This window comes from Helianthus annuus, chromosome 17 (assembly GCF_002127325.2).
Source record: "Helianthus annuus cultivar XRQ/B chromosome 17, HanXRQr2.0-SUNRISE, whole genome shotgun sequence".
NCBI lineage: Eukaryota > Viridiplantae > Streptophyta > Magnoliopsida > Asterales > Asteraceae > Helianthus > Helianthus annuus.
This window is the reverse complement of record NC_035449.2, coordinates 154,433,150-154,459,469: the sequence shown is the minus strand read 5'-3', so window position 1 is coordinate 154,459,469 and position 26,320 is coordinate 154,433,150.

Below are 26,320 nucleotides of genomic sequence, written 5' to 3'. Positions count from 1 at the left end.
TTTACAACACTTTCTCTCTCTAGACTTTCTCTCTCTAGAAGTCTTCTTCTCCTAACTCTCCCAAAAATCTGACTAACTCATGACATAAGCTCCTATTTATAGGTCAAGGCATTTTTAATGAGATTTCTCATTAATTACAAGTTTGCCACCTTGCCTTTTAACTAGATATGACATTTATAAAGACTTGATTTCTTCGTTATATCGCTACGGCTCGGATTGACGAAGGCGATAGACATTCATGCACTAACAATCTCCCCCTTGGATATTGCCGTAGTCAATCCGTGGTGAAACTCGTAGCGACTTGTCTTTCTCTCTCTCTCTAAAACTCGAACAAAGATGTAGTCGACAGACAACTGCACTAACAAACTCCCCCTTGGATGTTGACAGAATCTTTAGTGAGAGTCTTCAAATATTCTTGCTCGAACAGAATCCCCCTTTCGTCAAGCTTCCGTGCTTTTGGGATCGACGCCTGGCTTTGCGTATCAACAGATTAAGAAACCTGCACATCTCAACCTCTCTATTACAAACCAATAAAGTTGTGATTCAACTTAATGAATCAACTAAACATTTGAGAATCTTTCACATTTAAAATTTATCAACTTTGAAACATTCCAAAATCTGATTCAAATTAATGAATCATTTTAAACATTTCAAATCAATTAACCAACCTGTCTGTTCATCAAGTTTAGCCTTTGAGATTTTGAATATCAGCTCTCCAACATCAGTTGTCGAAAATCTTTTTGGATTTTTCATATTAAGAAACATAAATGCAAAGACAAAAATTAAATGCAGAAATGAAATATGTACAAACATATTTTTGTGAGTTTGTGCAAGAGGATCATATCAGTTTTTGAGACACATCACAAGCACCGTTAAGCTTTGAACATTGTAAGCTCTAAACAATTTACCTAGATTGTCAGATATATCTTTACACAAAGTTTAACTGATTCGAGATACGAGATTAATGTTTTAGATACTTAAACTTATTCGAGTGTCCCATCACTTGAATATACTCCCGTATCCAGATTCAAATATTCAATCTTACAAACTTAATTGAGTGTCCCACTTCAGAATATACTCCCGTATCCAGATCTCAATATTCAGAATTACAAGTAAGTATACTAAGATGATATCTGTAAAGGGTTAGATTTGAAATCATGAGAGCTCAGGTCAGAACTACCGTTCAGCAGAGAGATCATGATTTGTGTCCCCTTTAGAGGATCTTTTTACAACAACAAGAATGATCAATTTTATTGTCTCATTTTGCTGAGGGCTTATGCTGTGTTTCAAGCATTTGCAGCAAGTATTATCCGAGGACTAGGTCAGAACTTCCATTCAGCAGAAGTCCCGGGATAATACCCAGATATCACTGAGTATAAATAAACCTAGTATTTCAGGAAGAGAAACCTTTCAAACAAGATTTCGGGGGTTACCCATATATCCGTGAAATGTTACCCACAAAATAAGAAAGTTTGACATCTTATAGAATCTTTCAAACGAGATTTCAGGGGTTACCCATATATCCAAGAGATGTTCCCCACGAGATAAGCAAGTTTGACGTTTTATGTTTATATCTCGAAAACAATCTACTGAATGTGTAAAAGTTTACTAACAAATCCACAATAAAATTGTTTATTACATTTAACATTCCATATCTTTAGCGTGCTGTGATAGTCCACTGATGTACTATCATTTCCTCTTTTATGCAACAAAACTTATTTTTGACTTTTCGATGTTTTTGACTTTTTCAAATTTTCTAATTTTTTTTTTAATTTTTCTCCCCCTAAAATCAAAATATGTTTCAATTTTGATTTTCTGAGAAAATTTGAAAACAAACTATACAAACTTGACAACTTGATGAGAATCACATCAATTCTCCATCCACTTGGCGTAAACAATCAGAACTCCCCCTCACAACAAACTATTTCCCCATTATGATTTCAAAACACTTAAGTTTGTTTTAATCAAAATGGTTTTTCGGAAAATTAGTTTTGTGTGTCATTTCATAAACTCGGGGTTTCATCACTTTGTTTTTCAAATTACCACTTGTAGGAAAGATGAATCAAGTACAACTTAATGTCCCTGATTTATCTTTTGAAAGACGAAAAATCACCAGAGTGAAATTTCTCAAGAAATGTGCCGATTCATGTTCCACGCTTACCAACCTGGGAACTCCGGCAAGTCAGGTTTTTCATTTGAAAAGTTTCACCCAAGCCTGACTGTCCTTGGGTGATTTTGAATTCTTTTTTAGCAATGGTGGAAAGTTTGTATCATCCATTGTTAAACCTGAATTCTCAGATTTTACCTCAATAACTGGCTCTTCTGGTTTTGACGCACCAGAATCATTGCCTGAATGTGGCTTGTCTGACTTTATTGAGTCAGATTCATCGCCGACATGTGGCTCCTTTGTTTCTGAAGAAACAGATTCATTACCACAAAATGTTACCTTCTTCTTGTCCTTTTTCGTCCTCAGATTTGTATCTGATGAATTAGACTTGCTTGACTTTGCAGACGAAGAAGTTGATTCATCAGCACTCTTATTCGATCTGTCCGGTGAACCCGAGGACAAAATCTTCTCCAGATATTCTCTGGCCTTCTTCCTCTTCTTTCGCAGTTTGTCTTTTTGCCCTTGTGAAAGCTTCACTTTCTTTTCTTGAACTTTAGGTTCTTAGACCTTCTGTTCTTTGACTTTCTGGTCTGAAACTCTCAGTTCCTTGGGCTTGACAGTGATTGGTTTCTTTGCCAATTTCTGAGAATTAACCCTCAATCTTTCACTTGATTTCCTTGGGCAATCTCTGGCAATGTGTCCTTTGATTTGACAATTATAGCATCTCCTCGTCTCAAATCTTTGTCTCTGGCAATTAACAGCAATGTGTCCTTGATAACCACATTTGTAGCACACTCTGTTATCGTACCAATCACCATCTTCATACCAAACGCTCAGATCAAAGCACTGTTTGGCTTGGTGATACTCTTTCCTCATCTTGATTGTTGGATTTGGCTTTTGAGCACTGTGGTCAAACCTGCACCACCTATTACCAACAATTTTTGAATTTTGATTTTTCAATTTTTGTGATTTTTTATTGTGATTGGATGATTGATTTGATGAGCTTTTATTTTTGATTTGAACATTTTTTGACTTTTTAACAATTTGTTTTTGTTCAACAATCTTCTTAACAGGTTTCTGCTTTGAACATTCACCTATTTCAGTAGATTGCAAAACAGTATTTTTGAATTTTTCTTTTAATTCTAAAAACAATTTTTGTTTTTCAATTTTTTTCATTTACATCATCAGATTTCTCATCACAATCTTCAACTGTGACATTGTCAAAGTTTGTGACATCGTCACTTATTGAAATTGAATTGATCGGTTTTGGACACGAAATATTCACATATGCTGAAGAAATCACAAAACCTTTCAATTTATTTTCAAGCTCGTTGATTTTCTTTCGAGCTTGTTCTCCTTCTTTTTCAAGTTGAATAATCTTCTGAAGATGAGAATTTATCATTTTTTGCTTTTCGATATTGTTTTTCCTAAACACATCTCTCCCATCTTCTAAAATTTTTATTTGACTTTGAAATTCTTTTTCCATTTTTAATTTTTAATTTTCAAAATTTTGTTTTTGATTTTTCAAAACATTTTCTGAATTTTTAAGATTTTCGTTTTCTAATGACAAACTCTCTAAATCCCTCAAGAGTTTGGCATTTTCAGATTTCAGATTTTCACAGTTTGAGCACTTCTCTGCCATCTTTTCAACTTCAGCTTTCTTCTCCACCTTGATAGCTGAAATTTCTTTAACCTGCTCCTCTTCCTCTCGAACATTTTCTTCAGATTTGAATTCTACTTTATCAGTTGCTGCTTTATTCTTTCGGAGTTCAAGTTCTCGTTCTTCAATCTTCTCGATAAAGAAAGCCAAAGTCAAGTTTAAATGTGTCTTCTTCAAATCTAACACATACGTTCTCCACATATCACCCGGTAAAACATTTGCCAACTTGTCAACCCATTCCTCATTAGTCTTGGTTATCTTCAATCTCATCATCTCCCAATACAAATCGATATACCTTTTGATCAATTCTTCAGTTGATTCTCCCTTGATACCTGTAAAATTTTCAAACTTGTTCAGTGTAATATAGATTTCAGAATCCATCTTTGGTATCAAAAGATTCACAATGACGAATTTTCAATCAAAGATTAGGCGACAGTGAATCGAGTGAGGATTCTCTCAGGTGAGGATCCTATTCTTGACAAATCACCTTGGATTTCCTGCAAACAAACAAGTAAACGATCAAATCAAAACAAATTGAATACGTAACAGTGTGTTGATGAACCCAATCTAAGACTCGTTGTCGAAGATTCGTGAATACGTTCCAATCCAAAATTGTTCGGAGAAAATCTCTAAATGAATAGGCTGTGATACACTGATGGGCTTAGAATGATTTGATCCGAGAATTAATCACCACAAACACTTAACACCACCAAGATTGGGCCGTTTTAAAACATCACATGATATCTTGGGCTTTAAAAATTTTCAGTGGGTCGGCGACTGTTTAAACTTTGTTTAATGATAGGGCCGGACTACTAAATCTGATTAGGCCTTAATTCAACTTTTGAACACTTTGATTGGGCCTTAATCTCATCAAATCATGGGCTGCCAATATCAACTAAACCACAACAACTTTATCAGTAATAGGCCGACAATGACTTTCACCAACTCAAATTTATGTGATTTAAAAGAAAACCTTCACGTACAAACAAAAACTACTAGCCGACAATATGATTCATTAAAATGTGATTTGGCTGTGATCAATTGAGTTAGTGGGTCGGTGCCCATGAATGTTTAATCAATGATTGGCCCGCAAGTCCTGTCTACTAGACACGAGATTTATCAATACCAGCACAACAAACAAATGAGCTCAAAGCTGATTGGACCTTTCAAGTTAGTGATTTGAACACCAATTTTATCACTTTATCCTTAGTGGGTCGGTCAACATGTCCTCAAACTTTTTCAATTGTGCGCCGTTCAATTGTGCGTGGCCGACAAAACTTTTTCAAAATCAAATTATGATTGGACCTTCAATATTGTAATGCAGACAACCACGTGACCTTCTTATGTATCCGACAACCTTTTTTGTTCAGAAAATCACGTGAAGAAGATGTGTCACTTTCAAACAGACACTTTTCAAACGGTTGGAACCTTTCAAACGATAATTTAAACATAAGCCTTGTTCAAACGACTGTTCAAACAGAACCTTCCATTTCAAACGATAGGGTATCACTTTCAAACGGAAGATGCTGTTTTCAAACGACAGTTCAAACGGTAATGTCAATTTCAAACGGACAGTCGCCGTTTCAAACGGATTTCGGACCTAAAAACTCGAATATCTCCTAAGCGGCTTGGAGTTTCGATCTGAAACTTGGTAGGGTTGTAGATCAGGTATATTCGCACAATATATCCAACAATCAGCTGAAACGGACCGTGAAAACCTGTTCAATTTGACGTTTTTCGGTGAAAAACGTGATAAACTCGAAAAAAATGAAGAATATGATGAAATTCAGATTTGAAACTGCTGAATTCTCGTACGAATCGATGTGTTTGATCGTGCAATCGAGCTCCTAGCTCTGATACCAATTGTAGGACCGGTTTTTACACCGTTCGATCGCTTAACGAACGTTTCACGTGCGGAATCCGTGAACGTACGTGACCGAACACACAATATCGTACTAGTAACGTAAATCTATTGAAAGATGTGACAATTCCGGTACAAGATTCATGTTTACAACACTTTCTCTCTCTAGACTTTCTCTCTCTAGAAGTCTTCTTCTCCTAACTCTCCCAAAAATCTAACTAACTCATGACATAAACTCCTATTTATAGGTCAAGGAATTTTTAATGAGATTTCTCATTAATTACAAGTTTGCCACCTTGCCTTTTAACTAGATATGACATTTATAAAGACTTGATTTCTTCATTATATCGCTACGGCTCAGATTGACGAAGGCGATAGACATTCGTGCACTAACATAAGCTATGTAAAGGATATTTATGGTATGTTTAACTTATGGACATATTCCGGAATGTTCGTTACAGTTCGAATTGGCATACTTTCGCAGTTTGTCAAGTTTAGTCCCTGTAAGCGAATTAACTTGTTTTTGCCATACCAAAGCCTTTAAAACTTATTTCTAAGTTATGTAAAGGTTATTTAAGGTATGTTGAGTATATGTTGATGTTCCGGAGTATTTGTCGCATTAAACTGAGTACGTTTACACACCAGTTTGCGTATAATTCTCCAGAAAGCGATGTAGAGTTTGAAATCGAACAAGACTTGATATGTGCAAATGATACACGTATTTGTACAAACCCCAAATATGAAATGCAATATCTCATTGGTTTGGTATTTTTTTGATGGTCGCAGTGACCCAGGTGTCACAGCGACACTTTGTAAGTTATTTTGGACAATAAAACACAAATTCTAAATGATATAAATGTGCTTAAAAGCTGATTATAGCTGAATTGTTGCTGAATTATGTTGATTTCAGCATTTTAAAGTGTGTTTCGGGTGCTTTTTAGTGCGTATTTTCTTGCTTCTGGAAAGTATATATATATATATATATATAAACCCTTGTATATACTCTTGGGTTTTAATGTATTCTTGTCGTTGGACCTACACCTAGGCTCCAATTCTATTGTCTAACTGCTTTCTGCAGAATTGTTGACACAATGTGTCATACCGGTGAGTTTACTAGTATTTCTGACGCAACACTGTTCATTAATGCATAAAGCAATATTTTGTTGTATAAAACATGCATGAATTCACTTGTATTGTATGTAATCAGATAATGTTGACATTAAAGCACATAACTGTAATCATCAAGTAATAATTATAGTGTATGGAAATTACCGGTTTGGTGCCAGTTGTCACATAATTGAGGTTGAACAGTAATTGCTCTTTCATCTTCTCAAACTCAGCCAACTTCTCGTCTTTTGCTGCACACTCTTTGCAAGATTCAAGACACTTTGGGCAAGGCTTGATGACTTCCACAATCTTTTCTATTTCAACTGTTTTCACCACCTCAACCACCTTTTCTGTATCAACAATCTCTTCAGCAGCAACTTTAACTTCTTCATTTTGAACAGTCTCATCTTTTTCAGCAACACTTTCAAACTTCATTTCTTTTTGTTCTTTTGCAGATCGTTTCTCCTTCAGTTTCTTCAAGCGATCTGCAAAATAAAAATGAAAAATTTCAGGAGATAGATGAGATTTTGCAACATTAATATGTTTTTGTTGGGTCAAATTAAAGAATGATGTTATCAATTAAGGCGACTTTAATTGGCGATTTTATTATTTGTATGATGTAGCGAAGCTAGTTAGTATAGTTGTGCATTTTAGTGGGTTTAGTAGGTTTTCCAAGCAAGAGGCGGCTTGCTTGGAGGACAAGGCTCAGGGGCTATAAATAGTAGAGTAAACCTCACTTAGAGGGTGTGCATTTGTGAGCCACCACCCCGGAGGAGCTCACCCGGGGTGGATTTCTTGTTCATTTTCATTTGTTCTTGGCTCAAATCACCCGTCTCAATACTTAAAGTTTCCATCTTTCTTGTTCATTTTCATTTGTTCTTGGCTCAAATCACCCGTCTCACTATTCTTCACCGAACCGAGACTGAAACCGGATCGTTACGGACCTATCATTTGGTATCAGAGCCTCGGTGGCTCGTTTCAGCTTTCGGTTCAGTCGGAGCTTCACCGGAAAACCGCCAGAGACGTAAAAAGATTGAAATCTGTGTGTTTTGTTGTTATGTCAGATCTGGTAATGTTTTTTATTCATATAGCGTATTTATTCATTCACAGATCAAAAAAAAAACCCTCATAGCTTCACCCTCAAGATTCTGAAAAGAAGTAACCATCGCCCCTGAAAAACCCTAACTCCTACCCCAAAACAGAAAAACATCGACCCGATTTGCACCAAATCCAAATACAGTTTTCAAACAAGCAATGGAAAAGTTCTTCATATTTTTGTTCAATCAGAAGATGGTGACGTCGGAATAGGATATCCGACCAGGGGAAGTCACCGGTTAACTTGGTTGGTGATGATGGGGCATGGTGGAAGACGGCATGTACGATGATCTTTCATGGCAGCAGTGTGATGGAGATGTCCGATGTCAGCTGGGTTTGAATGGGGCGCTAATGGTTGTGTCGGCTGGTATACATGGTGGTTTACGGGGATAGCAACGGTGTGCACACAATAGTTTTTTTTCGGTGTTAGAGGGTGGTTCCCAGAAGTTGAATATGATGAACCGAGCTTCCAGTCGATACTCCTTTCATCTTGAAAAAGGTTCAATCGCTTGTCTCCGCTTTGTTTTTACGATTTCAGGTGGCCGACGGACTTTGAGTGTTGGTGCACGGTGGGGTATAATGTAGATGATCGGAACCTTTATTTTCGATGAGAGGTCTCCGGCGAGATTAGTGCACGGTGGTTGATGTCGGTTGGATAACAATGTTTATGAGCTTGAAGATGATGTGTGGCGGCTGACGTTGGGTATCTGCAGGTAGGGTTTGTCGCGTGCTTTTTTTTATGTTGGGCCTATCTTTTGGTCTCGTTTTCATAGTGGCAGGCCCACCTAAAAATGATTTGGCAATATGGTTGACAGTGTGTATGGGCTGGATAATTGTTGGGCCCCATAGACTCTTTGGGCTACGCATGGAATCCAGCATGATAGGCAAATGATCTTTCAATTATTCCATGGGGCCCACCTGAAATTGATTATTTTTGGCTGCAAAGTTTGCAAATACTTTATATTGCATCACATATTTTTTTTTGGGCCATGCACAGTTACTTTCAAAGTTTCAGGCCAGGAGTTCAAGATTATTTTTACGGACCAGATTTTTAGAGTTCATTTGTGAGCATAGATATTTGATGCAATTTTGGGCAAAGGAGAGTTAATGATATATTTTGGGCCGTTGATTTTTATGGTATTGGGTGACTTTAGCGGTGGATCATGAACTCATTGCAATTTGACAGAATTGACGATCATCACAATGAAGCTAATTATTTAATTATTATCATTGAAGTTCGAACCCTATCATATGCCTATTACAATTGTATTTTCAAAACTAAGATAAGGAGCTTTAATCGACAAGATATAGGAGGGTCTACATTTGCGGGGGAAAACGACAATGAGGATATTGGATATTTAGCCGATTTGTGAAGATTTGAAGATGACGTCAGATTTATTTTTGAAGATCATTTGAAGAATTGATAGCATCATTCTCGGGGGAATATTGTTGGGTCAAAATGGAGAATGATGTTATCAATTACGCCGACGTTATTTAGCGTATTTATCATTTTTGTTGGCGTTTTATTTGTAATAGTCGGATATTTTAGTGACTTTAGTAGGTTTTCCAAGCAAGAGGTTGTCACACCCCGACCACGTAGAACATACAAAACGTGGCGGAAACATCGGGGAGTGTTGTAACAGAATCAATTGTTTCAAATCCATGGCAATAGAAGTTTCGTTTTATTAATTAAACATGGGAGTTTACATTACTTTAAACAAGAACCAAAGAATACATAACATAAACTAACTAGCTCTTGTCTCGTTTTAAGTTACTAAGGCACAGGTCCGCCTATGTATGTCTTGATAAGTACTACGCATCGTCTCCTGAAAACACATGTGAAAATAGGTACGTCAGCATAAAAATGCCTGTGAGATACATTGGTTTTGTGAAAACGAGATTCATGACTTATGTTGAGAAAATGTTTAGTCATGAACCTTGTAATTTGCTTTGTCTTGTAAATCATTTGAAAAAAAAACGGTAAGATCAAATGATATGTATAAACAAGAGAACACTGTATGGCTAAACGGATAACCATGAAAAATGAGTTTGTATAAGATAAGTCGTTTGTAAAACAATGTCTCGTGAAAAGTGTGTTATTTGTATAAAATGTCATATGTCTCAAATTGAAATGATTCAAATAACGCTACGATGTGTAATACCATACAAACACTTATATATAGGAAGTACCAGCGGCGTATCCACCATGCTTGTATCATATTACACACGCCTCGTTACTTAACCACTTACTCAAACCAAACCATCAAGTTGAAATGTTTAACAACGGTAGAAATGTTCATGTATAGTCAAATGTCTATTGTCAAATGTAAATCATGTCAACGGATACAACTGGTTCATACGGTTCAATGGTTACAAACGGTTCATATAATCAAACGGGTTTAGACGGTTCACATAGTCAAATGGTCACAACGTTTCAAAATGTAGCATAATGTGTTCATATGCTGGATGAGCATATGCAACAGAAATGCAATGTGAAACAATGTACTACGTATGCACACAATGGGCGTACGTAGCATGAAATGTATTGTAGAGTACAACGGCTCAAAATGTAGTGTAATGTGTTCATATGCTGGATGAGCATATGCAACAGAAATGCGATGTGTAACAATGTACTACGTATGCACACAATGGGCGTACGTAGCATGAGATGTGATGTAAAGCAATGTACTAAGTACGCACACAATGGGCATACATAGCATAAACGCAATGAAATCATGTACTATATATGTACTATCGAACATAGCAAGCATATGATGTGAAAACGGGAAAGCATGAAAGTATCAAGTAGGCACATGTGTTTCACCCCAAAACATTTTGGAAAACGGTAAAAGAGGGGTTCAATGTACTCACCTGAGGTTGCTTTGTTGTTCTTGTGTAATAACCAGGTAATGCGAGAGGTCACGGGATATCAACGGCCCCTAATAGGTAGCTATGTTAATATACCGGACCAAATCGGAAGGATCGGACAGTACGCGGGTTAGTAAACCAGACGAGTATGGTGACTCGTGTAATATGGTTTAACAAAGCCTGCATACTAAAATGAAACTTAACCTAAGTGCTCACGGTCCATTACGACCCGTTTAGGTAGCTTAGGCTACCCTAACGCGTCGTTCGCGTAGAACGCGTTCGGAACGCCTAACATTGCGACCACAAGGTATAACCTCGGAAGGCTATAGCTATGGCCACCTAATGTGTTTGGTCGGGTCCTAATGACCGACCAAATGGGTCGGGTTCGAAAGTATAAGCGATGGTTTAAATCGCTTACCTTACGACCCTATATAAGCACTAAACTAAAAGTGACGAGCTAAGCATGTTAGAACATGCTTAACTAAGTTTAGAAAACAGGTTTGGCATCAAAACAACCGGCTTTGATGCCCACGAGTAGTTTGGTTACAAAATACGCAAGAATGCGCATTTTGGCCGAAACTACGACTCGTCACTGAGCCTAGATAACGTGGTAATCAGTAGGTATGGTCACTACGGACCATAACCATCGTGATCACGCTCACGTTATGAAGTTCCATGAACTTCGCATCAACCATAAGCTGGTCAATGCAGAAAGTCAACTAAACGTTGACTTTCGGACTCGAAAAGCGAATAAAAGAGCGAAAGAAGACTTACGGAGGGTCCCCGAGTGCTAATCTAGATCTAATAGCTCAGGTATGAAGCAAAGGCATCAACTTAGAGCATTTAGATCTGATTTTGTGGGTTTTTACACAAAAGGGGGGGGTATTTATAGGAAAAGTGGAACCGTTAGGATCGTTTTATCGAATATCGTGCTTTGATCTCGTGCGTACATGTGTCTAGTGGATAAGTTCAGTGAACTTGGCCTTTGGCCCTTCATTGGGTGAAGAGGCATTGCCCTTTGTTCGAACGAAAGGCCAGATTCTGCATTTATTGCAAAATCTTTCTGTCAGACATGTTCACGCGCCCCGCGTAAGGATTTGGCAAATCCTTACGCGCCCCGCCTAAGGTTCCCAGACCAGAATTTTCAATTTTGGTCCCTGCACTTCAGAAACACGTATTTTGGCCCATTTTTGGCACGTTTAAGCCCCGTTAACCTCATTTCAAGGCTCTAAGATGAAGTTAAAGTGTAGGGGACTTGAAATATGCTCAAAAATATTCCGGATGTCGGTTCGTTTGGCCGTACGATCGCGATGTTCGCTTAATTACGACGGAATGCGCATAAGCGCGAAAGACGATCCAAATGACGCGACGAATGGATTTTTCTCATGCCAAACACTAAGGGATAATATAAGGATGGTTACATAAATTTTTGGATGTCCGGATGTATTCAGAACGTAAGTTATGCGCGAAAGTGCAAACTTGTGCACTTTTTGACACTTTTAGTCCCTGAATGACCCAAAAGTTTATTTTAGCATACCAAACCCCTCAAAGCCTATTTCTAAGCTATGTAAAGGATATTTATGGTATTTTTAACTTATGGACATGTTCCGGAATGTTCGTTACAGTTCAAATTGGCATACTTTCGCAGTTTGTCAAGTTTAGTCCCTGTAAGCGAATTAACTTGTTTTTGCTATACCAAAGCCTTCAAAACTTATTTCTAAGTTATGTAAAGGTTATTTAAGGTACGTTGAGTATATGTTGATGTTCCGGAGTATTTGTCGCATTTAAACTGAGTACGTTTACGCACCAGTTTGCGTATAATTCTCCAGAAAGCGATGTAGAGTTTGAAATTGAACAATGATTGATATGTGCAAAACATACACATATTTATACAAGATCCCAAGCATGAAATACAATATTTCATCGGCTTGGTATTTGTTTGATGGTCGCGGTGACACAGGTGTCACAGTCTCCCCTACTTTAGGAAATTTCGTCCCGAAATTTATTCGTAGGAGTCTATTTGTGAATTTGCCAAATAACCACCAATGATATGTAAGGCAATATCTTGTCATTTCCTTAACGGTCATTCTTCGGAAACGAAAATGAACAGACGGGTCATTTTCAATGGTTGCTTCATCAGAATTGGAAATGAAGGATTACACAACGGATATTCATTTCCTCAACGGATAATCTTCAGAAACGAAAATGAACAAACGGGGTCATCTTCAACGGTTGCTTCCTCAGAGTTGGAAATGAAGTATTACACAACGGATATTCATTTCCTCAACGGATAATCTTCAGAAACAAAAATGAACTAACGGAGTCATCTTCGACGGTTGTTTCCTCAGAGTTGGAAATGAAGGATTACACAACGGATATTCATTTCCTCAACGGATAATCTTCAGAAACGAAAATGAACAAACGGGGTCATCTTCAACGGTTGCTTCCTCAGAGTTGGAAATGAAGTATTACACAACGGATATTCATTTCCTCAACGGATAATCTTCAGAAACGAAAATGAACTAACGGAGTCATCTTCAACGGTTGCTTCCTCAGAGTTGGAAATGAAGGATTACACAACGGATATTCATTTCCTCAACGGATAAATCTTCAGAAACGAAAATGAGCTAACGGAGTCATCTTCAACGGTTGCTTCCTCAGAGTTGGAAATGAAGGATTACACAACGGATATTCATTTCCTCAACGGATAATCTTCAGAAACGAAAATGAACAAACGGGGTCATCTTCAACGGGTATTCTTTAGATTTGGAAATGAAGGATAAACGGATATTCATTTCCTCAACGGATAAATCTTCAGAACGAAAATGAACAAACGGAGTCATTTTCCTCGACGGGTATTCTTCAGATTTGGAAATGAAGGATAAACGGATATTCATTTCCTCAACGGATATTCTTCAGAAGTGAAAAATGAATAGCTAGTTCATTTTTCCTCAACGGATGCTTCATCAGAATTGGAAATGAATAGGGTTAACTCTAGACACATGACAGAACTTGCTGTGATTTCTGTGCACTAAATTCCATAATTATGTATGCATCCATAATTACGTAATCCCTTGCACAGTCCGCACAGTTTGTTTTGTAATGTTTTGGGGAAGGATATCAAACTTGTAACGAGGGTGACTAGACTTCCATCGGCTCCTTTTAATTAGATCGACAGGGGATCCTCTTGGTTAGGCCACCAAGGAGTCCTTTCAGCTATATCATCACATGATATCCCTAACCAGATTTTTGGATGAATCTGTTTAGCTAGACCACTCAAGGGGTCTAATTATGAAGTAGTACTTTATAATCCGAGGGACTTAACTATAACATAGAAGTCCATTGAGGATTTTAAGTAATACCTTTGGGCATCCTACTATGAATCTCTTGTACACGGATATGTAAGATTCTACGAAGATTTGGATAACATAATTTGGATCACACAACAATACATAAGGAAACACATAAGCACATAGTCACATAATTGTTTAATTTGATCATAATTTGTTATTAACTTGTTATCGATTGAATACGGATATGGAAACCTGTCGACGGATCTCAATGTTCACTGGAATCTATCTGAGAAGATAGAAAGATCTCCCAAAATTCGATTTTTGATTACAAGGAATCACCACATTCGAATGAAGGTATACAACAATTAAAGACTTACGGGAAATTCCTAGGTACCCTATTAAGGATTTATAGTGGTACCTTGGGTATTCGTCTTGTGTTGTAATCTGCGCCTTGTACTTCGTTTCCTTAGAATAAACGGGTACTTAGCGATTATAGAATGGGAAAATTTTGGGGGTAGTTTGTTCTTCAAGGAATACGGTTTCTTGATTGTCGGTATTGTAAAGGGATATGTCGTTTATATATGTAACCACACAAATACATTGCAATGTAAATGAAAGATTTATTTATAAACAACGATATCAACTGTTCCTTGGATCTTGACAACAAAAGAAACTAATACATAAGACATGATTATTTCTAACGATGTTGTCTTCTAGTAAGTCAGTTGCTCATCCCTGTGCTGGATTTGCATTAGCAAGCTTCGGGCAATTTCTTTGGAAATGACCCATCTCGCCACAGTTGAAACAAGAGCCTGGTAGAAAACGACCTTGAGCAGGATTGTTGCCAGCTTGGTTGGGTGCAGCTGCAGCTGGGCAGGCTCTTGCTGTGTGGCCTATAAGCCCACAAGTTTGGCATTTGCGGCATTGTACATTGGCGTGATGATGGAGCCCACATTGGTTGCACAAAGGTGCAGTTCCATTGTATGGTTTTCTAGCGGGGGGTTGAGCTGGTTGGTTGGGGACGGCTTGACCATTGTGAGCGACCACGGCGAAGTTCTGAGAAGCCTTTCGCTTCTTTGACTTCTTAGAGGGTTTAGTCTGTTCATCCATGGTCTTTGATTCCTCGATTTGGTTCGATTCCCCGACCGGTTTCTTGTCACCTTTTCGGAAAAGTTTACCTTTCCTGATCTTTGATTCAGTCAAGGTTGCAGATAGCTCAATGGCCTGTCTAACTGTAGTAGGGTTGCTACCAGTCACAATGTCTTGTATTGAGTCAGGGAGGCCGTCAATGTACTTTTCGATTGCTTTATCCAAAGGTGTAACCATATCCGGGCATAACAAACTTAACTCCTCATAACGGTCCGTGTAGGCTCGATGCTCACCGCTAACTTGTTTAAGATCGTCGAACTCCTTTTCCAAAGCCCTGATCTCGTGACGAGGACAGAATTCCTTCATCATCAGAGCTCGAAGCTCCTGCCATGTTTGAGCCAGCGCCACATCGGCACCCCTATCTCTCATCACACCATTCCACCATGTCAAGGCTCGTTTCTCAAAGACGCTAGATGCGAATTCTACCTTTCGCTCGATTGGACATTGAACATGTCTGAAGGTGTTCTCTAAACTCTCGAACCATTGCAGAAGTGCAGTCGCCCCTTGAGACCCAGAAAACTTTGATGGCTTAGCCGAGTTGAACGTCTTGAAGTTGCAGGGTGCATTATGGTTGTTGTTGGCTTGGTTCCATTGAGCAAAGATGTTTGGGAATTGAGCAGCCATCTGCTGCGCAATGATCTCTGCTAGTTCTGCAGTCGCTATTTGGTTTTCGCGTCGAGGAGGCATTCTGAATGAGAGACAAGAAAGAAAACAAATGAAATGGCATTGGGTAAGAATAGGATGTTACAATTACCGGCCATAATCATGGTTGATGGTCATTTGTTTGAATACACGAAGCAAACAAACAATACCAAGGCTGAATCAAAGCAAATAGATCCTCATAGTGTATCGCGAAGACATGCTCGCCTATAAGTGGACACTCACCCCAAGAGTTCCCAGGTAAGAGTGACTGGTCCGATTATGTGGATTTGTACGAACACTCTAACCTTAGACAGAAAACCCAGGGTACAGGCATCCACTCTTCCAGTTTGCACGTGTTCACACTATTTAGGACCCAAAACTTTGACGAGAGTTTTGAGAATTCAACGGGGTTCAAAACCTTATAACAGAGGGTTCAAAACCTAGTAATCAATCATCCTAGAACAGATGATTAGTTTTCGAAGCGGTTTTGAAATTTATGTTCTTGCTGTGATCGTCGCCTAAGGATAGGTGACGGTATTGTTTTATGACTAAACGCAAGTAAACTCGCGTTAGGGTCCTAGGAAGGTTATAGACTAGGTCAAAGCATTACTAATAACCTAATTCCCTATAACCATTGGCTCTGATACCATCTTTTCTGTCACACCCCGACCACGTAGAACATACAAAACGTGGCGGAAACATCGGGGAGTGTTGTAACAGAATCAATTGTTTCAAATCCATGGCAATAGAAGTTTCGTTTTATTAATTAAACATGGGAGTTTACATTACTTTAAACAAGAACCAAAGAATACATAACATAAACTAACTAGCTCTTGTCTCGTTTTAAGTTACTAAGGCACAGGTCCGCCTATGTATGTCTTGATAAGTACTACGCATCGTCTCCTGAAAACACATGTGAAAATAGGTACGTCAGCATAAAAATGCCTGTGAGATACATTGGTTTTGTGAAAACGAGATTCATGACTTATGTTGAGAAAATGTTTAGTCATGAACCTTGTAATTTGCTTTGTCTTGTAAATCATTTGAAAAAAAACGGTAAGATCAAATGATATGTATAAACAAGAGAACACTGTATGGCTAAACGGATAACCATGAAAAATGAGTTTGTATAAGATAAGTCGTTTGTAAAACAATGTCTCGTGAAAAGTGTGTTATTTGTATAAAATGTCATATGTCTCAAATTGAAATGATTCAAATAACGCTACGATGTGTAATACCATACAAACACTTATATATAGGAAGTACCAGCGGCGTATCCACCATGCTTGTATCATATTACACACGCCTCGTTACTTAACCACTTACTCAAACCAAACCATCAAGTTGAAATGTTTAACAACGGTAGAAATGTTCATGTATAGTCAAATGTCTATTGTCAAATGTAAATCATGTCAACGGATACAACTGGTTCATACGGTTCAATGGTTACAAACGGTTCATATAATCAAACGGGTTTAGACGGTTCACATAGTCAAATGGTCACAACGTTTCAAAATGTAGCATAATGTGTTCATATGCTGGATGAGCATATGCAACAGAAATGCAATGTGAAACAATGTACTACGTATGCACACAATGGGCGTACGTAGCATGAAATGTATTGTAGAGTACAACGGCTCAAAATGTAGTGTAATGTGTTCATATGCTGGATGAGCATATGCAACAGAAATGCGATGTGTAACAATGTACTACGTATGCACACAATGGGCGTACGTAGCATGAGATGTGATGTAAAGCAATGTACTAAGTACGCACACAATGGGCATACATAGCATAAACGCAATGAAATCATGTACTATATATGTACTATCGAACATAGCAAGCATATGATGTGAAAACGGGAAAGCATGAAAGTATCAAGTAGGCACATGTGTTTCACCCCAAAACATTTTGGAAAACGGTAAAAGAGGGGTTCAATGTACTCACCTGAGGTTGCTTTGTTGTTCTTGTGTAATAACCAGGTAATGCGAGAGGTCACGGGATATCAACGGCCCCTAATAGGTAGCTATGTTAATATACCGGACCAAATCGGAAGGATCGGACAGTACGCGGGTTAGTAAACCAGACGAGTATGGTGACTCGTGTAATATGGTTTAACAAAGCCTGCATACTAAAATGAAACTTAACCTAAGTGCTCACGGTCCATTACGACCCGTTTAGGTAGCTTAGGCTACCCTAACGCGTCGTTCGCGTAGAACGCGTTCGGAACGCCTAACATTGCGACCACAAGGTATAACCTCGGAAGGCTATAGCTATGGCCACCTAATGTGTTTGGTCGGGTCCTAATGACCGACCAAATGGGTCGGGTTCGAAAGTATAAGCGATGGTTTAAATCGCTTACCTTACGACCCTATATAAGCACTAAACTAAAAGTGACGAGCTAAGCATGTTAGAACATGCTTAACTAAGTTTAGAAAACAGGTTTGGCATCAAAACAACCGGCTTTGATGCCCACGAGTAGTTTGGTTACAAAATACGCAAGAATGCGCATTTTGGCCGAAACTACGACTCGTCACTGAGCCTAGATAACGTGGTAATCAGTAGGTATGGTCACTACGGACCATAACCATCGTGATCACGCTCACGTTATGAAGTTCCATGAACTTCGCATCAACCATAAGCTGGTCAATGCAGAAAGTCAACTAAACGTTGACTTTCGGACTCGAAAAGCGAATAAAAGAGCGAAAGAAGACTTACGGAGGGTCCCCGAGTGCTAATCTAGATCTAATAGCTCAGGTATGAAGCAAAGGCATCAACTTAGAGCATTTAGATCTGATTTTGTGGGTTTTTACACAAAAGGGGGGGGGTATTTATAGGAAAAGTGGAACCGTTAGGATCGTTTTATCGAATATCGTGCTTTGATCTCGTGCGTACATGTGTCTAGTGGATAAGTTCAGTGAACTTGGCCTTTGGCCCTTCATTGGGTGAAGAGGCATTGCCCTTTGTTCGAACGAAAGGCCAGATTCTGCATTTATTGCAAAATCTTTCTGTCAGACATGTTCACGCGCCCCGCGTAAGGATTTGGCAAATCCTTACGCGCCCCGCCTAAGGTTCCCAGACCAGAATTTTCAATTTTGGTCCCTGCACTTCAGAAACACGTATTTTGGCCCATTTTTGGCACGTTTAAGCCCCGTTAACCTCATTTCAAGGCTCTAAGATGAAGTTAAAGTGTAGGGGACTTGAAATATGCTCAAAAATATTCCGGATGTCGGTTCGTTTGGCCGTACGATCGCGATGTTCGCTTAATTACGACGGAATGCGCATAAGCGCGAAAGACGATCCAAATGACGCGACGAATGGATTTTTCTCATGCCAAACACTAAGGGATAATATAAGGATGGTTACATAAATTTTTGGATGTCCGGATGTATTCAGAACGTAAGTTATGCGCGAAAGTGCAAACTTGTGCACTTTTTGACACTTTTAGTCCCTGAATGACCCAAAAGTTTATTTTAGCATACCAAACCCCTCAAAGCCTATTTCTAAGCTATGTAAAGGATATTTATGGTATTTTTAACTTATGGACATGTTCCGGAATGTTCGTTACAGTTCAAATTGGCATACTTTCGCAGTTTGTCAAGTTTAGTCCCTGTAAGCGAATTAACTTGTTTTTGCTATACCAAAGCCTTCAAAACTTATTTCTAAGTTATGTAAAGGTTATTTAAGGTACGTTGAGTATATGTTGATGTTCCGGAGTATTTGTCGCATTTAAACTGAGTACGTTTACGCACCAGTTTGCGTATAATTCTCCAGAAAGCGATGTAGAGTTTGAAATTGAACAATGATTGATATGTGCAAAACATACACATATTTATACAAGATCCCAAGCATGAAATACAATATTTCATCGGCTTGGTATTTGTTTGATGGTCGCGGTGACACAGGTGTCACAGAGGTGGCTTGCTTGGAAAACAAGGCTCAAGGGGCTATAAATAGAGTATTAGACCTCATTTGTGAGGTGTGCATTTTGTAAGCCACCACCCCGGGGGAGCTCACCCGGGGTGGATGATTATCTTTGTATCTCTTTAATCTTATCAATGGAACTTTCCTTGTTCGATCATTAAAATTTCTATCTTTCTTGTTTATTATCGATTGTTCATGGCTCAAATCAACCGTCTCACTATTTTTCACCGAACCGAAACTGGAATCGAATCGTTCGGACCTATCAGTTTTTCTTCCTCATCATCACTGCTGTCATTAGTTGGTGATTGATCAAACTCTATTGACTTGTCAGAATTATCATCTAAAGAACCAGAATCAGATGGTGTTTGATCAAAAACAATTTCCCTTTCTGAACTGTCATCTGAACTTTGTGAACTTTCATCAGATGAAACAAACTTTTCTTCTTCATTCTTCACATAAACACCAATTGATTTCATCCACTCGGTAAACATATCAGGTTCTTTCACGATCTTAGCAATAAAAGCTTTAAACTCTCCCTTTTCATCCACAAACATATCCCAACTAAAATCTTCTGGTAACCTTTCATCATCCTGATCGATTAAACATGCTTTACTATCGGATGGAATGTATTTGTTCCAGTTGAAATTTTCTTGACTTCCCAAACATGCTCTCTTTGAATCCTCTATCACTTTCCTACCATGAGCCACTTGTGGTTCTTGTTGTTGCTGTTGACCAACTTGTTGATATATGGCTTTCCGGTAATAGTCATCTTTTCCGAATGGATTCTTTGCTTCACTAGCTTCTCTGTTCTTGCATTCCCTCTTGAAATGACCTTTCTCCCTGCATCGAAAACAAGTAACTTTAGATTTATCAAAACCTAAAGTTGAAACATGTGCATCAAGAAAGTCATTTCTTCCAGTAATCAGTTTGAACTTCTCTGCTCTTCTTAGAACACTAGCTAGACACCATTTGATATCCATGAGCTCCATTTCTTCAGCGTCTATTTGATTGTAATCCTCCTTCGTTAGCATAGGATTTCCGATCCTTCCTGCAACCAATCCTTCATAGGATAGTAGCACGGAACCAAGCAATGCCATGTGATCTTTCGCAACCTCTTCAGAAAAGCTTTGACCATCTGGAAGATTCAATGCAATGTTGCACTGTATCACATAACCATTTCCAGTTTTTGTACTTTGAGAATGAAAGCTTTATGTTGTATCTTTTGGATTAACACTCGGATATGAAGAGAATCCACTGCTTTTGTTTGAACTTTGATCAACTTTTTCAGATGAGTCTCCAGCATTAAAAGCATTTTGAATTTTCGGGCTTCTTTCAGCTTCTGGAACACTGCATTTGTAGTACATTTTCACATCTTGTTGACCACTTGGATTATTCATCCTCGCAATCTTTTGCTGTTCCACATCTTGACCCTCAATCTTCTCAATAAACTGAGAAATCGTCAAACCATCATAAACCCCAGTGTTCTTTAGAATCATCAAGTAAGTACCCCACTCTTTTTGAGGTAAAACGTCAGCTAACTTGTCGACCCACTCTTCACGATCTTTTGTTATGCTCAGCATCGACATGGATCGCACTAAGTGGCAATATCTTTCAATAAGCATATTTGTATCTTCCCCAGGCAAACCAGTAAATAGATCAAATTCTTTCTTGAGTAGTGCCTTTTTACTCTTAATCATATTTTCACTTCCCTCAAACTTGATTCGAAGAGCATCCCAAATTGATTTTGAGGTTTTGTCATGTTGAAGCAAAACAAAGATATCTTCCTTGATGGCTTGCTGAAGAAGACTGATCATCATCTTTTTGGCTTTGTACATATCACGTTCTTTATCACTTAATTTTGAGATTTCTTTTTCAACTTGCAAATCAGTACGTGGTAGAACATACTTCTTCAGAATACACTCCCAAGATCTCAGATGGTTAGCCTGAACCCAGTTTTCGAATCTATCTTTCCATCTGTAATATTCCTCAATGCTCATTAGCTTCGGCAGTTTTTGTAGTGTTCCGGTTTCGTTTTCCAGATTCATGTTCTGAGCAATGGAAGCCGGAGTAGTCGGGGATGTGGCGAATGCGTTGTAAAACTCTTCACTCATGATTCGGTATCACGTTTTTCAAAAACAACTCTTTTCAAGCGAAATAACCCAATACAGGTTCAAGCGGAATAACAAACTATCCTTTCAAACGAAATCTCCCAACTATAATTTCAAGCGGAATTAGCATTTGGAGGGGAATCACACGCAGCTTTTCAAGCGGAATCTGATTGAAACTAAATCACTGATTTCACTTGAATCTCTTCAAGCGGAATAGTAACTTTGAAGCAAAATCAGACACTTTGGAGCGGAATAACCCAAGCGAAATACCAAATTCAAGCGGAATCTCAAATTGTTTGTTCGAGCGGAATTAGTTCAAAGGTCCATTTCTACCATTTTTAAGCCATATTTTAAGCTGAAACTTTCAAGGGTTTGTTAACATGCACTTTTACACATTCTGTGAAAAATTGAACCGATTTTGACCGTGAAATCTTGTTCTATTGAAGAAAGAAGGTGTAGAAGTCAGAAAACACAGTGAAAACAGGCTGTAATCTGCAGAACTCCTCCTCCTGAGCTCTGATACCACTTGTAGGATCATGTAGCTGACCTGAACGAGTCGTTCAGAGAAGTTTTGATCAGTTTAAGAGGCGGAAACTAAGAAACTGACTTAGAAATAGCTTGTTCTTTACTTTAAACACCTTGTAGATTGATTTAACAATGATTACATGCAAGAATCAAACTGGCAGCACCTCGGTATGATTTTCAAGAACTCTTCCAAATGATACCGCTTGAAAGGTATTTATAGCCAAGAGATTTCGCTTGAGAGTGTTCAGGATCAGTTCAAGCGAAATCACTATGTTGTGATTCCGCTTGGAACTGCCTAACACCATTTCAAGCGAAATCATCCACTTCAAGCGAAATCACATCAAACTCAACTATCTCGAACTATTTTCTCGTTCAACGTGCCCTGATCTAACCTATTTAGTACAAGACTCGATACAAGACGAAGTCGACAGATGCATGCACTAACACACGGCCCCGTGTTCAGCTACTGTCCGACTTAAAACAAGATGATAAGATGACATTTGTAATTTCGTCTTTTATTCAGGTATAAATTTTGAGGTAGTGAAATGTTGGCGGTGGGGGAGTGGCAGGGGTTGGTGGTCGGATTGGTGGTTGGTTGGAGAGGAGGGAGGGAGAGAGAGAGAGCCAGTTGACATAGATGGGGTAAAATGACATAACTACCCTCACATGAGGTGCACATGTTCTGACTTAACATAAAATTTTAACTTGGTTAGTGCAAAAGGACGAAATGTGTAATAGGTTTTGCAAATAAAGGATTGTGACTGTAATTATTAAAGTTAAAGGCTAACCATTGCAATTCGGTGTAAACATAAAGGACGAAAAGTGTGATTTACCCTTAAGAATAAGGGATTCAAGCTTTTTGCACCTCTCCTGTGGTGGGTAATGCCCGCTCCGACTCGTAAGGTATTACTGGGCTTGAACCAGGTTCTCGCATGATCTATACACTGAACGAGACACAGAATTGCCCAAACCACCCTTCTAATCCCCTTCCAGGCAATTGAAATGCTTTATATAGACCGTAAAGACATGAATATGTTGAGTCAACGAACATATGAAGAATGATTGAGTAAATTCGCCTTCAATATAAAAAAAACTATTTATTAACGTCATTAATACATACCCAATTAAAAAGTAGCTAAAGTTCTAAAATCATAAAAGAAATACATAAAAGATATGTCTTCACCAAGTGTTGTAAGAGTTTAGTCAAGCATGACCTTTGTTTGACAAAGATTCTTACGATCAATCTTGGATCCCGAGACTATACACACACTCTAAAGATGGAAAGATGGATGGTGGTGGTGGATGATGGTGTTGGTGTGTGTAAGGTGTGTTTTGTTTTATTGATAATTTAAGCCCATTTTACACATTAATCAAGTTTTAAATTTATAAAACACGATATTCTACTAACACTAAACACACACATGGGCAAGTGCACCCATCGTGAGTGTAGTATAGCGTTGGTAAGATACCGAGGTCGTCCAAGGACACAAGAGCTTTTAATACCGGTTTATCCTCAACGTCTAATCAAACTAAATTTTTAGAAAAGGTTTTAAACAAGAAAAATAAAAACTAAAAATGCTGAAAATAAAAATAACATAAAAAAACAGATTGACAGGATGAATCACTTGGATCCGACTCGCCTTTAATGCATCCTTTGATGATTTCCGCACTTTTGCACTTTTTAAGAGATTATGTTAGTTATAGTAGTACGCCCCTCTTTTGAAGGTGACGTTACCCTCAACCCAGTGCTTTGAGACAGCAAGGATACAATCCCAAAGGGTTGGAATATTGGAAGATAATTAATTAAGTTATTAATGCGTAAAGTGGTAGGCCCCTCTTTTGAAGGTGACGTTACCCTCGGCTAAGTGGTTTGAGTCAGCAGGGATACAATCCCAAATAGTCGGTTTAATGTATTAATAGTAGTTTACATATGAGGGGATCAAGCCATTCACACCTCCACTATCCAATACCAGTGGGTATTGAAGGAGGTCCTAGTAAGCTTGACCCAGGTCCTTGTAGGATCTATACACTGAACAAGGAAAGAACCTTACCAAACCATTCCCTTAACCCCCGACCAGGTAGCCAACATATCTATATATAGACCGTAGAGATATGAATGGTGAGAATATTTTACTTTATATAGACAGTAAAGTAATGCTAAGACACCATTGACAAATGATAAGGAAGTTTCACCTTCAACATAAGAAACTAGTTATTAAAGTCATCAATACAAAACCAAATAAAAAGTGCGAAAAGATTAAAAATCAAAAGTAATACATTAAGTGCTTATCTTCACCAACTAATGTAAGAGACTTAGCCAAACATGGCCTTTGATTGACAAGAACTCTTACGATCAATCTTGGATCCTGAGACTACTACACACACTCTAAGGTGAATGATGGATGATGGTGGTAGATGAGGGTGTTGTAGTGGTGGTGGAGTGGTGGTAAAGTGGGAGAGAGGTGGTTTGCCAAGGGATGCCTTTGAAGTGAGCCAAGCACCCCTATTTATAGCCTGAACAGTAGCCCGGCCACGGGCCTGTGTCCGCTGGACACGCCCCCGTGGCTAACCATTTTCTCTTCCTTCATTAATTGCAATTGTTTGTATTTGGCTCCACACGGCCCCGTGTTCGCTGGGCACGGCCCCGTGTGTAAAAGCATATCTGTACTACCAAGATTTGCAAGATTCTTCGAATCTTAGCGTTGACCACGCCCCGTGCTGAGCTGGGCATGCCCACGTGGTGGGAATAGAAGCTTCCATAGCTTTGTCCATTTGTGCAGACACCTGATCACGCCCCCGTGTCCAGTGGGCACGGGCCGTGGTCAGCCTTCTGTTCTTTGTTTTTGCTTGGGAGATGCTGTCGAGGGGTCGGGCATGCCACGCTTATTCATTTTCTTTGTAGTTATGTTAGTTTTTGCTACATATTTGCTCCTTTTGTTCATTTAAGCTCATTTGGTACTAAAAAGGGTTAGTTTTATGCCTCATTGTTGCATTATATGTTGCATTTTACACACACCATTGTTGTGGTGGTGGTGGAGTGGTGGCAAGTGAGAGAAAAGTGGTTTGCCAAGGGATGAGTTGAAGTGGAACCAAGCATTCCTATTTATAGCTGCAAAATAGAAGCTTTAGCATGGCCCGTGCCCATTTCTCTCTCTCTCTCTTCCTCATTAACTGCTTGTCAGATATTGTACTAACACGGCCCCATGTGTCAACGGCATGGCCCATGGCGAAAGTACTTGTTGTACTATTGAAGATTCTGAAAATCTTTGAGTTGACCATGCCCCATGTTGGCTTAACACGGCCCCGTGTTGGCGGCCATTTTTGTCTTTTGCAGTTGTCTTTTTCTTCTGCCTAGTATCCATCTTCGAACACGGTCCATGTTAGGCAGACACGGCCCCATGTCAGCCTTCTGTTCTTGTTATTTTGAGGTTTGGATGTGAATTGGGGCTTGGCGATCTGCGGCAATTCCTTCTTCTTTGCATTTATGTTGGATTTTGCTGTCTTTTTGCTCCTTTTGCACATTTATGCTCTTTTATCCCTGAAAATATAAAAGGAACAAGAACACGAGCTTTTTCCAACATTAGTACTAAAAATGGGTTGCTTTTATGCCATATTTGACACAATTTATATGTTGTATTTTAATCACATCAAATACCCCCATACTTGAATCTTTGCTTGTCCTTAAGCAAAACTCTATTACGTGGCATACACACCCAAACAGAATCTGTAGAAGAGAAGGTTTTTGGGTCTTATTTTTAGAGTGTCGGGTATCCAAGTTTTAAATATATTTTGTTTTTATTTTATTTACAATCCTATTTGTCATGATTTATTTAAAACTCAATTTATGAAAAATTATTTACTTTGGACATATTATGCCTTTATAAAATTCCATTTAGTTATATGCAAATTTACACACCTCACAAGTATTCACTAAACACACGGCCAGGGTCAAACGCTCGTGCCCAATTTGGGACTTACTCC